The 18,498-nt window shown below is 41.7% G+C and overlaps 1 pseudogene; it reads left to right on the top strand.

Moving 5' to 3' along the window:
* Positions 1 to 6,502: 6,502 nt before the first annotated feature.
* On the top strand, positions 6,503 to 10,770 carry LOC119279095 (annotated as a pseudogene).
* Positions 10,771 to 18,498: the final 7,728 nt, after the last annotated feature.

Here is an 18,498-nt window from a genome sequence, read left to right as displayed (position 1 = left end):
TTTGGCATGTGAGCGCCGGCTCTAATTTGCCCAAATCCGGCGAACAGTTTTGGATGAGGGGGATCAGGCTCGTTGCGAGCAGAATTTCAGGCTTCCCAGATGTGCCACAACGTGACCGTGATGATGGAGATATCCCCGTCGGATTCCCGGCCAAGCAAATCGAACATCCATTTGCTTCGGAGAAGTGAAAGAGGAGCGAAACAGCTTGATCCCAGAAAAGTCCTTGATCTCCTCCCAGATTGATCTTGCATGGGCGCAGAAAAGCAAAGCATGTTCAATACCTTCAGACCGGCCACAGAAAACACATTCAGTCCTTGTTGGGACTTGGCGCCGCTGCAGTTGTTGTCCCGATGGCACATGATCATGAGCAAACCTCCACAGCAAAATTTTCATCTTGTTTGGAACCTTAATGTTCCAGAGCTTCTTCCACTGCTTTTCCTCCAAGGACCAACTGGAGTGCTGACCCCCACCATTTCCACTTCGAGCCGACAGAAACATGCTCGTCCTGGCCATGTTGTAGGCTGAGCGGACAGAGTATTGACCATATTTTGTGAATGGCCAGTGCACATAGTCCGGCCCTCCCGCCAAATTAACAGGGATCTTGAGAATGTCGTTAGCCACCTCTCCAGAAAAGAAAGCTCTCACTGATTCCTCATTCCATCCCCCGTTGTCCTCATCAAGAAAGCAGTGGACCGTAGCTGAACTTGGAATGGGGGATAGAGGTCGAAGCATAGCAGGAGGAGTAGAGGGGATCTAATGATCATTGACAATGTGGGTACTTCTGCCATCCCCTATCCCCCATTGCACACCTTTCTTGAGCAGGTCCCGACCATGCAGAATAGCACGCCAAGTGGCCGAGGCAGAACGAGGAGCAGTAGCATTCCAGAAGTCACCAAAAGGAAAATACCTTCCCTTTAAAACCTATGCACACAAAGATCCGGGATCAGTCAGCAGCCTCCAACCTTGTTTTCCCAACATAGCACGATTGAAGAGCGCCATATCCCCAAAGCCCATGCCCCCAAGGGATTTCGGTGTAGAGAGCCACTCCCATGAGCACCAATGCATTTTCTTCTTGCCATCCTCGCGGCCCCACCATTGGTCAGACACGATTTGCCTGAACTTCTCGCAGATAGCCAGAGGCAAACGGAAACAGCTTGAGATGAAGGTGGGTATAGCTTGAGTCTTTGATTTCAGTAAAGTTTCAGTGCCAGCACTAGACATTGGTCGATCAGACCAACCATGGATGTTCTGCCACGCCTTGTCTGCAAGAAATTTGAAGGTGCATGTAGGAGAGTTACCAACCTCCGTCGGCATACCCAGATATGAGCCATGAAAGGATTCGTTGCTGATGCCTAGCTGAGCTTTTACCCTATCCTTAACAATTGTAGGACATTGCCTCCCAAAGAACAGCGTCGACTTGTCTTTGTTGATAGCTTGTTCCGATCCCGAACAATAGGAATTGAGGGTAGACTGCAAAGATGCCACACTCTGAGGATCACTCTTCGCAAAGAAGATGCTATCGTCCGCGAACAGGAGGTGTGAGATAGATGGGCCATGACGGACGTTTCGAATACCATGTAGCTCGCCAGGAGCCTCCTTTTGAAATAACGGACTACTGGGAGGACGCGGGCTTACGTGGATATGATCTTTCAACATTTCTTCAAGCCTGCTGCTGCCTCTAGGTGTGAGTCTTCTGCATCTGGCTTCTGTTGGTCTCCGCCGCCACGAGGTACGCTGCTGGTGTCCTCTAATACTGCGGTCTCCTCGGAGTGTGCTTCTCGGTGGGGGTGGGGGTGCAGGACCATTCTGGCCAGTGTGTGGCGGCTGCTTCCGAGCCTTTGCCTGGTGTCTCGTCCCCAGAAGTTGCCGAGGCTCTAGCTCTCCGCCGGCGGTGCTGTTGGCGGGCCAGGAGAATTATGCCCGGGTGATCTTTCAGTCTGACTGCCTCTCGATGGTGCAAAGGTTACAGTCTTCGATCCGTGACCGATCCATGGTGGGCGCGATCATCGCTGATATCAAGATGGCCTGTCGATCTTTGTCTTCCGTCTCTTTTATGCATGTTCGTCGGCATTGTAATATTTTAGCACATGTTCTAGCTAGATCTAGTCTGACCTCTGCGGGTCCTTGTGTTTTTCATTCTACTCCGGATTTCATCCGGGAGACTCTGTGTAATTTGTTTGCTTAATTAATAAAGACCGACGTTCTTTCAAAAAAAATCCGGCAAACAGTGAGGAGTTGGGGGTACGACTGGAATGTTTTCTTACCGCCGGAGCAAAAAAAGTGGTCCTGGGGGGCCTCTCGTGGGGACGAGTGGAGATGCTCTAAGTTGTGCTTCTGTGCTTCACCAAAAGTGAAGTACCGAGTGAAGTACAGTTGTGCTTTCTGAAAAGTGAAATACAAATTTGCTTTTGTGCTTTCCCAAAAGCGAAACACAGTTGGGCTGGGTCTTGCGAATGCATGAAGGCGGGTGAGAGTTAAGACTCGTCAATGGCAATATATAGCCTGGCAGTTTTCCTTGGCATATGAATACAAATATGACCCCTAATAAAGATGCAAGTTTCATAAAAAATCCATAGCCTTTTCCACGGATCAATCAAGATGAATACTGTTAGATAATCACACAAAAAGGAGACGAGTACTGGTCGTCAATCAAACGAAACAAATATGAGTACTTATTGTACACCTTCCTTCTGAAAGACAAAATATTACAGGTCCAGATAAAGAAATAAAATTGACCATAACTAAAATCATTTGGGAGGCACAAGAGAGGTACCCATAGAATAGAACTCAACAGTGTTGGCAGTGGCGGCCGGCGACGAACACGAAGGCGGTGTCGGTGCCTGGAGCCCAATTTGATGGCTACCGAGGAAGGCACAAAGAGCAAACTTAGGTGCTGGTAGAGAACGGGTAGGGAGGAGTTGCATGCCACATTAGATGGTCAGCTACTCTCTCATCTAGTAGGAGCGGTTTCGGATGTGGGTCTAGATAAACCCGGGCTTAGTTCTTTGTTTAAGCTTATAGCCTCCGGATAAAATCAAAGACCGCATGTTAAAAAAAGATAGTAAGTCCCATAAAAGAACAACAATTTCTAAATCTCCTATTGTTTCCCCATGAATAGAATGTTTTTTAATAGCAGAGGTCTTGGTGACTTGGCTAAACATTTATTCATTCCGGAGTGTAATATGGAACACAATTTAGATTTTTTGGCGATTTCTGAAACGGCGAGACTTGACTTCTCAGTAAGTCTGCTTAACCATCTTTCTGGTGGGATAGACTTCACTTGGGTTTCACGACCGCCTAGAGGTCGTTCTGGGGGCATCTTACTTGGCGTAAACACGGGGACTATGGATGTGTTGGCTAGTTCGGATGGTGAGTTTCACGAACTCCATATTCGCAACAAGGCTGACAACTTCACAAGGACCCTCGTCGCCGTGTATGGGGCAGCCCAAGATAAGTTCAAGGCTGTTTTTCTCCGTGAATTGGTTAATCTGGCAAAAGATAACCCCTACCCCAGTCTTATAGGAGGGGATTTTAATCCGCTTTGATTCCCAAATGAGAAAAGCCGCGGTATGTTTGATAATCATTGGACTTTTCTTTTCAGCGCTGTCATCGACAAACTAGATCTACGAGAGGTTTCTATGGTAGGAAGACAATTCACTTGGGCGAACAGTCTCCGGACCCGACATATGAGAAACTAAATCACGTTTTAATGGATACCGACTGGGAATCTAAATTTCCCATGGTGTCTGTTCGTGCGCTACCTCGTATCGAGGCCATATCAGACCACACACTCATCCTCCTAACTACTGGTTTGCCACGACCACAACATAGACGCAAGTTCAAGTTTGAACTTGATGGTTGCTTCGGGATGGCTTCCATGACATGGTCAAGGAGGTATGGTAGAAACCGGTGGCCGAGCATACTCCAATACACAAATGGAATAATAAAAAGCATGTATTACGTAAATTCGTTCGTGGTTAGGCTAGGCATGCGGTGGTACGTATCCTGAAAAAATGAGAAGCTTTGTCTTTCATCTATCATTGATGAATTAGAAGCTTTGACAGACATTAGACCTCTATCTGAGCATGAAATCGAGATTAGGAGTCAATCGAATGCTCAGATAGCTATCATGTCGCATGAAGAGGAACTCAAATGGTACCAACTTTCTAACTCTCAATTAATCCTAAAAGGTGATTCAAATACTAGATATTTCCATGGAGTCGCCAATGGCAGACACCGAAAGAAAACAATTCATTCCCTACACAAGGATGAGGGCACGATTGAGGTGCATGAGCAACTTAAATCTTATATCACTAATTATTATTAAAAAAACCTGTTTGGAGGCCCAGAGAAATGAAACTTCTCGATGGATGAGTCCCGAACAGAAGACATTCGCCAGGTCTCTAAGGAGAAAAACAACCTTCTAACAGCACCATACTCCGATGAGGAAGTTAGAAAGGCGGTTTTCTTCATGGAGCACAATGAAGCCCCTTGTCTGGATGATTTTCCCTCAGAGTTCTACTAGAACTTCTGGGAAGTCATCATACCAGAGCTCCTCCTCTTGTTTAGCTACCTATACATGCTGGCCAACTAGATTTGTTTAGCTTAAACTTCGGTGAGATTATTTTATTACCTAAGGTTAACAAGGTTGACACGATACAACAATATAAACCTATTTGCCTCCTTAATGTTAGTTTTACAATATTCACGAAGGTAGACTTAATTCGGTTGCTGAACATGTGGTTTATCCTTCATAGACTGCTTTTATGCAAGGTAGACACATCCTAGACTGCATTGTTATCCTTCATGAAATGGTCAATGAATTACATCGAAAAAAGTTGAAAGGGGTGGTACTCAAAATAGACTTTGAAAAAGCTTATGACAAAGTCAAATGGCCATTTCCTCAACAGACTCTCGAAATGAAAGGATTTTCTGCAGAGTGGCGCGCTATGATCCATATCTTTGTTTTTGGAGGCAGTGTTACCATTAAGATCAATGATGATGTTGGCCACTATTTTCAAACGAAGAAGGGATTGCGACAAGATGACTCGCCATCGCCCATGCTATTCAATATAGTGGCGGATATGCTTGCAGTCATGATTGAGCGTGCCAAGACTGATGGGCAAATTGATGGGGTAGTAAAGCATCTAGTTGATGGTGGTCTCTCTATACTTCAGTACGTTGACGATATGATTCTCTTCATGGATCATGACCTCAAGAAAGCGAGAAATATGAAATTAATTTTATGAGCATTCGAGCGACTCTCAGGTCTTAAGATCAATTTCATAAAAGTGAATTGTTTTGCTTTGGCGAGGCTCAAGATGAGGCTCACCTGTATGTTGAACTGTTCGGATGCGGGTTGGGCCAGTTTCCGGTCACATATTTGGGGATACCGATACATTATCGGAGGCTCACAAATGTTGAATGGAAACACGTCGAGAAAAGACTGCAAAGAAGACTTAGCAGTTGGAAATGTAAACTGCTATCTAAAGGCAGAAGATTGGTCCTCATGAATTCAGTACTAAGTAATATGGTACTATATATGATTTCCTTCTTCCAGTTGCCAAAAGGAGTTTTACATAGATTGGATTATTTCCGATCAAGATTCTTTTGGCAAGGAGATTGCGAGAGAAAGAAATATCGACTGGCTAAATGGGATGTGGTTTGTCGCCCCAAAGACCAAGGCGGGTTGGACATTCATGACCTTGAGGTTAAGAGTAGGGCCTACTCAGTAAATGGTTGTTTAAATTATTAACGGAAGACGGGGTATGGCAAACCCTCCTCAGGAGGAAATATGTGGGCTCCAAGGCGGTATCACAAGTATACTGGAAGCTTGGGGATTCTCACTTTTGGGCAGGTCTAATGGCTACAAAGAAATATTTCTCCTCCTATGGATGTTTCTCAATTAAGGACGGCTTGAAAATTAGATTTTGGGAGGATAAGTGGCTACGAAATGCCACTCTCCGGGAACAATATCCGGCTCTGTACAATATTGTGTGTCACAAGCGTGATACTAGCTATAGCCACGGTAATGGAATCATTTCCGCCAAATGTGATGTTCAGAAGGGATTTAATTGGACCCTGACTCCAATCATGGAACATCCTACTCGAGTGGTTTTCCATGGTGCATTTGTCACATGGGTCTGATGTATTCCGATGGAACCTACATGGGAACATACAGTTCTCAGTGAAGTCTATGTATAGGGCATTAATCCAGTCTGATGTGCGAGTTCATAATAACAAGAAGATCTGGAAGATGAAGATACCGCTTAAGAATAAAATTTTGCATGGTATCTTCGTCGCAGAGTCATTCTTACTAAAGATAACCTTATTAAGAGGAATTGGCATGGAATTCTGCAATGCATCTTTTGTCACCATGATGCGACAATAAAGCACTTATTCTTCGAATGCAAATTGGCTCGTTCTATATGATCAGCCATCCAAATAGCTTTTGGCTTGTATCTTCATTGTAGTGTTGCTAATGTATTTGTCAATTGGCTACATGGGATTGATCACAGGTTTAGAACTCTTCTTAGGGTGGGAGCGCTTGCCGTTATTTGGTCGTTTTGTCTATGTAGAAATGATAAGGTTTTAATCGATAAAAGTACTTCTCTTATGCAGGTTATCTACAGATGTACCAGGACTCTTCATTTATGATCCTCTCTACAACGAGTGGAGAATCGATACCTGTTTACAGAGGTCTGTACACGATTGGAGGCTGAGGCGAGGGATACTTTTGCCTAACATGAGTGGCAGCTTGATCTTAGGACTGCCCCCCTCCGCTTTAGGTGTTATACGAATTACGTTTCTTTGTATTTTGCCTTTTTATTTTCATTTGTATGAGAGAACGTTGTTTGGCCGTGTGCATCTTAGGTATGCAGAGGCCGGGTGTAATGCTTAAATCTTTTAAGTAATAAAGCGCCCCTTTTCAAAAAAAGAACGGGTAGGGATCTTGGAACCTGAGTTTTTTCTTTTCCTCAGTTTTCCACTAGTTCTTGTCTTTCTTCTTCCAGATTTTCCGCTGATTTTCTTTTTTATATCTCTTATTAGTTTTATTTCGTTCATTTTTTTGTTCATCTTTTTCCATTCTATATTTTCTCTGCATGAACTATTTTCAAGCATGTGATGAATTAACAAATACTCCCTCTAGTCTATAATATAAGATATTATTATATCTAATATGTGAGAATATTGAATGTAATAACGTATTATATTATGGGACATAGGGAGTACATGATGAACTGTTTTATATAAACACATGAGGATTATTTTACAAATACTCGATAATCATTGAGTTTGTAGACTACACTTTGCTACAACTAGACCAGGTTGTTATTGTTTTTTAGACCCTATGGCGGCAACATTGCATACTATTTTTTCTTTTTCCTGAAATGTGGCAAACTAATTCATCACATATTGAATAGAACAAGTCCTGGCTAGAAGCATCCAAAGCATGACTGTACACTAACCAAATAAACTAACAACAGTAACACTAAAGATGATTCGTGTGGAGGAATAGTAAAAATGATGTACCCTAAGGTGTGTCCCAATCTTTCAATGATAACACAGTGCTTCCAACATGCGTAGTAGAAGGTCTTGCTTACACTCGCTCCTATAGTTAAAAGTAGGCACAAATGAAACTCAAGAACAAAACCCCAAAAGCTACTCCCTCCGTCCCATAATGTAAGACGCTTTTTGACACTACACTAGTGTCAAAAAGCGTCTTACATTATGAAACGGAGGGAGTACAAGATAATCCTGGGAGTAGTGGCCATGGACAGTTTTTAAGACCAGGTATCGTGTAAATATTCTACACGTGCTATTTTGGTAATCTCTATCTTCTTGGACGTTTTTTTTAGAGAAATGGGACTTTGATTTGCCTCAAGACGCTGTAAAGTTACAAAACATGGACCCAGTCTAGACTCATCCAATTCAACCTTAGTTACCACACCAACCAAACGGGATAGAATCAGGCCGTCCTATATGGCCTCCGCCTCGTCGGTGGCGAGGTGAGGCCGGGTACAAGTGCAAGAAAACAACCTACAGTGTTAAGATCTAGCACCGAAGCAGAGTACAAGTCCCTTAAGAATGCAACAACAGAAGTAATCTGGGTTCAGTCGTTGTTGCAAGAGCTTGGTATTATTGACCCCAAAGCAGCAACATTATGGTGATAATTTTGGTACCATTTATCTGTCAGCCAATCATGTGTTTCATGCAGGTACTGAGCATATTGAAGTGTATTACCACGTTGTCAGTGAAAGAGTACCAAACAAGTTGCTCAACATTCGTTGTATACCTACAAGAGATCAAGTTGTAGGTTTACAAAACCATTGACAGTACGACAGTAAGAAGCATTTAGGCGCAATCTCAACTTAGATAAGTTCTGATTGAGAGGGGATATTGAAATACTTTTTATAGTTTGTTATTCCATAGCATGTGTGGTTGTTGTAATCCCGGTGATTGGCTTGACGATTGGTCCCAGCTGCAAACTCTTCAGCCTAGCTTTTACAGGCATGGGTACTAAATCTCTCCGTTGGTCCAAGCCTCCAACTAGGCCATTCCAAAATCCACCGCTGCTCTTCAGAGTGTTTAGTTAATGTCTCCTGCCTGCTTGCGTCGGCTTTGCCCATCCTGTGTATCACCGTGCCTAGGTAGTAGCCTAGTAGGTACACATGCTGAATCCTACTCCCTCCATTCCAATCAACAAGATGTGCACGCATACCAAATTCAACTTTGGCCATAGATTAGACCAACAAAATATGGATAATATATGATCAAATTATACCGTTGAATTTGTTTTAAAAAGAAGTTTTCAGTGGTATAATTTTAAACTCGAAAGTATATATATATTTGACTTAATTTAAGATCAAAGTTGAATTTGGGAAAGCGTGCATGCCTTGCCTTATTCATTGGAATCGGGGGAGTATGACATAAGATCACCATAGTCTGAACGGCATGTCAATCTTGCCGCCACCACCGTTCAACTTGACCGAGTTCGACGAAATTAGATTAGTTGTGAGGTTTGGTGAATGATATGTTTGTGAACTATATTGTTCCGGCACGACAAGTTCTATGACTAAGAACACAATTTGTCAGGCCACATTACATCTGCTAAATTTAGGAAGATCATATCCCATATTGTGAGTTTTGTAAAGCAATAATTATATTTTAACTAGACCATCATACCCTCTCGTCCGAAGAGGCACATCTTAATCTCAAGCGTTGATTTTATTAGAGGGGGTGTACTGAAGTGGAACCCAAAGTTATATTATCCCAAATAAAAACTCCACCTACATAGCAATACTTTAAAGATCAGTTCTTTGAACAGTAAAAACGAACATTATCGGCATGCTAAAATTATTGGCAGCTATCTTTCCTTTTGGGGTATGCTCTGCTGGCTCCAACATTGCCGCAATGGCAGCCCCAGTTTTCCTCTTCGGTCTTCACACTCCCCTCTCTTCTATTATTTCACCCTCCCCTAGTTAATTTCCTATTAGCTAGGTGGGACCCTTGTGTGACCTAATTAACTTAGATTAATTACCTATTAACTTAACACTATCCCAATCAGCCTCTATCAGGTGGGCCACCCCTCCAAATAATTTGTTAAGCTAGTTACAAAAAAAAAATCAAAGCACCAAACATGGGCCCATGTGACTTTCAGGCCGGGTCCCACTTGTCATCCACTATGAGCTTGTCCCACATGTAGGTCACATATGGAGAGTCTTTTTTTCCAACGATAGACCCACATGTCAGTGGCAATGCACACATGGGCAACTATGTCCAGAAAACATCTAGAAGATGGTCAAACCTGTTTGACCGGATGGAAATGGCGCGGCGGGGTATTTCCATAACGCCATCTAACGGAAGAGGGATATAGTTGAGCATCGTTTTTAATCAGGGGGTAAAAATGAGGTCGGGCCAAAGTTAGGGGGGAAATGGAACTGGCCTTCTGTTAAAACAAACTTGCAAGTGAGAAACGAGGCCTGGAAGCTGATGACTTGGGTGCTGTTGCGTTTAATGTGACAGTCCGATGCCGTAGGGCACGTAGTGTGCTACTACTGTCGTGCCGAGCACCACACCGTTTGCAGTCGTGCCAACACCCACTGCGGCCAGCTGGACAAGGTGGTTGGCGCCGCCAAGGTGCCATGCCCCTACAAAGGCGTTCGGCTGCAAGCGCTACGTGGTGTTCCATGAGGCCGCGGACCATCGGCGCGCGTGTGCCAGTGCGCACCCTGCACCTGCCCGGAGTATGCATGTGCCTTCGTGGGCTCCCGTGCAATGCTGGTCGACCACTTCGCCGCCGATCACCAGCGCCCCACCGTCACGGTCCGTTACGGCCGGTCTTGGAGACTGAGCTTCTCCCTGTCACACGGCTGGCACCTGCTCGTCGAGGAGGAGGACTGCAACGTGTTCCTCGTCTCCCTCCGCCCGCTCGGCGAGGGCACCGCCGTGTCATTGATGTGCATCAGGCCGGACGGCGAGGCCGAGACAGGGCCCCGGTTCTGGTGCAAGCTCTCCATGGAGCGCCGTGGCGGCGACAAAGACTACAACCTAGTCCTCATGACCTCGCCAGTGAGCAGCAACGCGCTGTCCACGGGCGCATCGGGGTCGGGCCAGGTAATGTTCTTGGTGGCGCCCCAGGAGCTGCCCTCCGGCGACACGATCACACTCAGTGCCCGGATCGATTTGATCCCACCTGCCGCCGTCGGTCCCAAATCAACTACACCACAGGCTAGGGCGCCGAGGAGGATGCATGAAGTATGTGTTTGATCTCGTTCATGTTATCCATATTTCTTTTGCGGAAATGTTATCCATATTTAATATATGATTAGTGCATGCTAAGCTAGATGATTAGTATGAATGTATGGTTAGAAACTAGCAAACCTACTAGACCATGGACACACGCTGCAAGTCCAAACCACACATGTACTAGCCAATCGACCTAACCAATCAAGATTATGGTAACAAGTTCAGCAGTAAACTAGTAATGCAGCTAAGCAGGGAAGGATTGCTACATGGTATGGATGATTAATATGAATATACCTGGCATATGACTGTTAAGCTGTTTAGGCAATATCAGTACTAGATCAGTTTGACTTGGTAGCAATGCAGGTAAGCAATGGTAGCAGTAATATGTAGTTAAGAAAGGGTAGGAATGCTTCACCCTTTGTTCTGAACAAATGGCCTAAATAGTAGTAATGCGGCTACTGGTTTGTATTCGATCCGAGTGAAGTGCAACCAATTGAAATCTGAAGATCCTGCACCAGGATTTATTCTTTTCTTTATAACCTACAGCCGAGTATGTATGGCAAATTATTCATTTTGTGAATCGTATTGTTCATGTTCAGATTGTTCACTGTTTTGTTCATATGAAAGGAGCTTCCGTAAATCATTTTTTTTAGAATTCCATGAGTAAGATGCATGTGAATGTATCCTTCTGAAAAACTAACATCATTTTTCATTTTTGTATCTGAGATCATTTTTTTTCTGTGAGCAGGCTGGACCCGATGCTCAAAGAACCCTAAAATTCAAACCGAAGGTGATAATGTGGACAAAGTCACATTTCAAAGAGTCTTCAGAGACGGGCCAAGTTGTATGTTATTGTGTATCAAACTGGGGACAGAGGATCATCCTTCTTTCAAAGTTTGTATTCATGGTTCACATAAATCGTGGTATGTTTTGATGTAAACTTTTTGGTACTCGGTGACTTTAATCTGTTATGTTTAATAAATGGTTGTGTGCATCACACGATGCAGAGACCAGGGTCATCCCCTTTTCGAAAAAGAAAATGATCAACAACATTTGTGTCCAGCATAGCGTAAGATATAAGCTTCGACTTTGGTTGTAAATTCATCTGTGAACACAAGTAAAACCTTAATACCATAACTTCACGAGATACCCAAGTTGTCCAGGACAAAAGGAAAAATATTCCTGAGATAGACGGTGCAGCGCTAGCAGCGACACACATACAAATTTTGTTCACTAAAAATGCGACAACAGTGGTTTATAAGGACACAGGAGGCAAACTAGACCAACAACATCAAAATAGTTTCATGGGGGATCATATCCAGTGACCAGTTGACAACCTAGCTTAGTTTGCGACGCCAACCGATAGGCTTTTTTGAAGATTCGTTATTGCTTGTTGAGGCAGTTGATTCTTCTGCTGGCTCGATGCTACGGGGCCTCTTGCGCTCGACTGCAAGCTCTACAACAGCTTTTTACTACCTTTACGAGTCTGGTCGAGCCTAGGACTTCTCCTAGGTGTTTCGGTATGGTAGTTCTTCTTCTTCGTAGGACGTCTCCCGTACTTCCTTAGCGGCATTCCATTATCTCTTTTAAATGTGAGAGCCTTCGGAGTCATCAAAGTGGGACCTGTAGTGATATCAACTTATCTCTATCATGCTGTCTTTGTTAATTCACAATAGGGATTGATGATGCAATAATTGGTTGATATGCAACATTTTCATGATGATCACACAACTTAACAAAGAATGTGATAGAGAAGAGAGTAATTACTTGGGAATGGTAGTGTTGTTGTTGGGGAATTCTGTGTTGCAGTGATATCAACAGGACCCTTTTCCGCAACCGAGGATGGTGTTGCAGTGGTACCTGTCATAGTATTTCTGGACTGAGTAGAGGGCCCTTTTTCAATCTGGTCTGGCTGTAATGAAGGTGGATGAGCCATCGAAGTGGGGCCTGCAGCAATGTATCAACTTCTTATCTCTATCATGGTGCCATTGTTAATTGAAAACAGCGATTGATGTTGCAATGGTGGTTTAATATGTACTATTTTCAACACACAACTTAACAGAAAATGGGATAGAGAAGAATGTAATTACTTGGGAATGGTACTGCCATTGTAGTGCAATTCTGCATCGTAGTTGTATCAAGAGGCCCATTCTCCTTCAACGTGGACAATGTAGTAGCTTGCATAGTATTTCCATACTCGGCAGCTTCTTGCATTCCATCACCAGCACCTTCGACAATGCATAGGAGTACCAATCAGCACCCACTCAGCTGTCTCGGGCGGCAAAGCTTTCAATTAGTGAGACTCCCAAAAAACACAGCACAAATTTGACCGACCATTAATATCTTTTATACTAGTACTACTTTTTATGTTCCCAATACATCTACTACATGCAGCTATTTCAAAATTCAAGCTTGACAAAGAAGTTAACTTTTTTTGGCGGTGAGACAAGCAGTTAAGTTAATTGTTAGTCAAACATTACTTTTAGAATATTTGTCATCTTTTAGCCCCAAATTCCGTCGCGGAGCAATGCAAGCATTACAAAGGGGTCTGCCCGATCATACTACCCTTCTTGTTGACTCCGGCGCGACTCACGTTGGCAACAAAAGCCGTTCAAACTATTGTGGTTTAAAAAAAACTATCAGACTGGTCATAGTGGGAAGTAACTTAGATTAATATCATAGTAACATAGATTAGTATCATAGATTAGTATCATAGATTCTATGTTACTATCTCTATAGTGCATAGTAACATAGATTAGTATCATAGATGGTCTCATTTATTGCCATGCATGACACATAGTAGCATCACATTTATTATTTTATGGTATCTACCTATGTTACTATAATCATCTCTCTCTTCTTTAATTGTCTGCCACATAAGCATGTTTGCGAGTCCCAAGTGCATGATACTACTTAGGCTGGTTGTAATGTTAGTATCATACCTAGTATCATGCATGCCAACTAGGAATTTTTGATGATGTGTCATAGAATTAAATGAAGAAAGAGAGAGTTGAGTATCATAATATCATTATACCGTATCATAATAAAGGTTGTGCTACTATGTGTCATGCATGACAATAAATAAAGTACTACATGATACTAATATATGATACTATGCATTAGGGAGGTAGTATCATATACTAGTATCATATGCATGATACTAGTATATGATACTCTCCATTACAACCAGCCTTATGTTATTCCCACTATGGCCAGCCTCATGGTTTGAAAGGGAGGACTTCCTAGAATTGGTAGCCAAGGAGTGGGGTAAAGAAAACCGAGGAGGAGTCTAATGTCGAAAAGTGGCAGTATAAGATCTGGCATTTAAGAAAAAAATTGCAGGGTTGGGCTAAAAATGCTAGTGGGATTTATAAAGTGGAAAAGAAAAGACCTTTCAATCTCATCAACGAGTTTGATATAAAAGATTAAACAAATCCTTAAAGAAAAGGAGATAGAAGCGGCACTAAGAGCTAAGGTACGATAAGTAGTACAAAGGGATAATAATACTTAGTTTCTCCATCCGATTGCCTATGAAAAACACAGGAAAAAATTGTCTAACTTGAACAAGATGAGGGTACAATAGTAGGTCCAAGAACCTTAAATTGTATATATTGAATTTCTATTATGAAAATCTCTTTGGGGCTTGGTAGAGAATTTTGTGTTTTTAGATGAGGGGCCAATGGAGGATATCCCACAGCTTTGTGCGAAGAAGAATGAGGTGCACAATACTCCTTTTATGAAAAAGGAGGTGTTTGAGGATATCACACAAATGAAGAATAATAAGGCGCCATGTTGGAAGTGTTGGGGGATTATTAAGGGTGACTTGATGCCCATGATGCATGATCTTTTTAATGGCCAGCTTTAGCTTAACTTTTGGACTATTACATTGCTACCTAAGAAGGATGTAGCAGTTTGCATTGAGCATTTCAGACCGATTTGTTTGATCAAAGTTAGCTTTAAGATTTCTACCTAAGTGGGAACTAATGATCTCACACAGGTTGCACATTCTATGGTTTCGCCGACTCAGACTGCTTTCAAGCATGGGCAATACATTCTAAAGGGTGTTGTGGTTCAACATGAAACCTTACACCAAATTCATTTCAAAAAAACTGGATCGAGTTGTTTTCAGAATGGATTTTAAGAAGGCTTGCTAATAAAGTTAAGTGGCCATTTCTACAACAGGATTTGCGTAGGAAGGGTTTCAACTCGGCCTAGAGGAAGCAGGTCGAGTCCTTCATACAAGGAGGCAGTGTCGGGGTCAAGGTAAATGAGAATGCAGGTCGTGATTTCCAGACATAAAAGGGATTGCATCAGGGTGATCCGATGTCTCTTACTCTGTTCAATATTGTTGCAAGGCAATCCTAATTGGTAGAGCCAAAGAGGACGATCTAGTAGGGGGGCTCATCCCACTTCTCGTGGACGGGAGTGTCTCCATCCTACACTATGATGATGATACTATAATTTTCATGGAGCATGATATGTCCAAAGCGAAAAATACGAAGCTATTTTTATGTCTCTTTGAACAACTTTCCGGGCTGAAAATAAAATTCCATAAATGTGAACTGTTTTGCTTTGGATGGGATAAGGAGGAACATGAAAACTACAGACAGTTGTTTGCCTGTGAGATTGGATCCCTCCATTTAATTATCTTGGGATTCCAATTCATGACATAAAGATAACAAATAAAGAATAAAAATGTATTGAAGATTGTTTTAAGAAAAAACTAAGTTGTTGGAAGGGAAAACTTATATCTTATGGGGTATGCTCATACTTATCAGCTATATATGTGCTTATGAGCATATCGATGTTCATGTTATCTTTCTTTGAAATACCCTTAAGGTACGGAAAAGATTGGACTTCTATAGGTTGTGGTTCTTTTGACGAAGTGACGAGAATAAAGTAAAATACAGTCTAGTTAAGTGGGACATATTGTGTAGGCCAAAAGACCAAGGAGGTTTGGGGATTGAAAATGTAGAAGTGGAAGATAAGTGCCTACTTAGTAAATGGTTTTATCGGTGATCCTCTAGGGAGAAGGGGGTGTGGCTATAGTTATGGTTTAAAAGATATCGACACTCCAAAACTTTAGTGCAAGTAATGGCACAGCCGAATGATTCCCCCGTTTGGAAGGGTTTGATGACAACTAAGATAACAATCTTCAACAATGGTAAAATTATTACTAGGAATGGGCACACAACTAGATTTTTTTAAGGATACTTGATTTGGGGAGATGCCTCTAGATCTGCATTATCAAATGCTTTATAATATTGTGCAGTGTAAAGACGCATATTTGTGAGTACAATATTACATTCGGTTCCCTTAAATATACAATTCAGGCGGGCACTGGTTGGGAAATGATGGATCGATGGTTGCAAGTTTGTAGGTTGATAGAGGGTCAACTTTTCTAATGAGCCAGATGTATTCCGACGGTCCCTTTCTGATACGGGCATGCTTTCTGTTAAATCTTTGTATGTGAACTTGCTTAATAATGGACCAATCCGGTCTATCCATATATGGAAAACAAAGGTTCCTTTAAAAAAACAAGATTTTTATGTGGCTTGTGATACCAACGAAGTACAACTTGGTAAAACATACTCCCTCCGTCCGGATTTATTAGGCCTAAAGACAACTTCTCTTAGATCAAGACACATAGTAATTTGTTCACATTAATTCTTCTACTCCACTCCCAATGCACTCTCTCACCTGCATGCAACCAATGAAAAAGCATGCATGAAGTGTATTAATTTTCCAGTCATGGCACCAACAACAATGACTTTCAATGCAACCAATAAAATAGTTGCATGCATACACCTTTCCAAAGCGGGGCCTTATAAAAGGGGACATGCTTGTGATGCTGAGAGGCCTAATAAACCCGGACGGAGGGAGTAGGTGAGAGGGGAGTAAACGGTGTTGTGCTTATGACCACAAGGAAACGATTCAACATTTATTTCTTGCATGCCAACTAGCCAAGCTATTGTGGCAAAAAAATACATGTGTCATTTAATGTACCTCCAACTAATAGTATTCCCAATCTGTTTGGTAACTGGTTAGGTGGGGTTGAGCCTAATATAGCCGCACAAATTCGCATGGAAGTTTGTGCATTACTTTGGGCTATCTAGAATTTTCCGAATGATTGTGTGTTTAACAAAATACATGCATGTGTCCTTTGGGTCATCTATTTTGGAACGGAGGGAGTACTTTTTCCAGATTATCTACCAACATGTGGATGAATCCGTATGTGATCATTACTATACCATGCGAAAACGAAAGAGCTTATGGCCTTTGGGTGCAACCTATGAGAGACAGTAACACGGACTACATACAAACAGTGTGGATTGCGGTGTAACTATAGGGTAGGTGTTTATGCATGGTGTCCTATTTTCGCGGGTGTGGCTATCTGTTTACTTTCTTGATCTTGATTAGCTACTGGAGATATTAATTGTACTCCTACTTTGATACTCATTTCATTTTAATAAATGATCGTGTGCATTGCTGGATGCAGAGGCCGGGGTAATCTTTCAACATATGATGGGTTAACCAAAGTATGGATATACATACTACAAAACTAAGGGACTTTATGATTGGTAAGATACCCAATATACTGGAAGAAAAAAACATAGAAAGTTGGGCGATGACATTTTTTGCATTGAAATGATCTCTTCGAAGTGTATATCTTGTATATGCCTCCAGATTTCCATTCATATGTTCATATCAACAACAACTTGAAAAAATAAGAAGATTTACACTTACATATTTTACGTTTATTAGTGATTAGTATGAAGCTTGAATTTATTATTATAGAAAATATCTGAGAATATTAAGTTTAAATTTAAGAAAATATTGGTGTGAAATAAATTCATCAGTGGTTTGGCAATGATGAGCATAGTTAATTATTCAACAACTGATGGCCATATGATGTTGCAACGTCATCTATAGCAAAACCTATAGCCGGCAAGTATAATACTTAGATATAAATATGTAGTACTTATTTATATATATACATGACCCACCTTACTCTTTCACAAAATCTCTATGAGCACGTGTTGAAGCAGGCTGTTAATCTGTAGCCCGCTTCTCTTATCTCTTCTCCAACTCATCAATCCGTTTATTTTTATTCTGCATATAAATTTTGTTTGAAGTCAAACTACATAAAGTTTGACCAAATTTATGTTAAAAGATATTAACATTTAGTTATATAGTATGAAAAATAATTTCATGACACATCTCATGATATTGATCTCATAGTGTTAATGTTGATATTTTTTTTCTTATATAGTTGGTCAAAATTTACAAACTTTAACTTCAAACAAATTTTATATGCAGACTAAAAAGAAAAGAAGGAAGTATATTGTGTGTAGTTTTGTAATCCACCTACTTCACCTTATTATATTTGCTCTTATGTCTAGGTGCACTAGACGCACCTGACCTCGAATTCTGCTATCTTGGACGGGTTGATGTGCCCTTCGCCGACTTCGTCTGGAATAGCTTTGTCTCCTTGAAGGTTTGATTCTTTGGATATTCTTGCAATCCAGGCCCATTATGCCCCATTGAGAAAGATATTATATTTGACGAATTTGTGTTTGCTCACGGACCCAACACAACCTCCAAAAAATTATAAAGCATGCTCCATATGGCTTTTGGTGAGTCTGCTAGATTTGCTCTAATTTTGATCGCCTATTTCACCCAAAAATTATAAATTACATGACACATAAAATGTATATACTACAATGTTGAATATGAATCTAATGGTTT

The sequence above is a fragment of the Triticum dicoccoides genome, chromosome 3B (genome assembly GCF_002162155.2).
Source record: "Triticum dicoccoides isolate Atlit2015 ecotype Zavitan chromosome 3B, WEW_v2.0, whole genome shotgun sequence".
Classification (NCBI taxonomy): domain Eukaryota; kingdom Viridiplantae; phylum Streptophyta; class Magnoliopsida; order Poales; family Poaceae; genus Triticum; species Triticum dicoccoides.
This window is presented reverse-complemented; position numbering and strand designations above follow the sequence as displayed.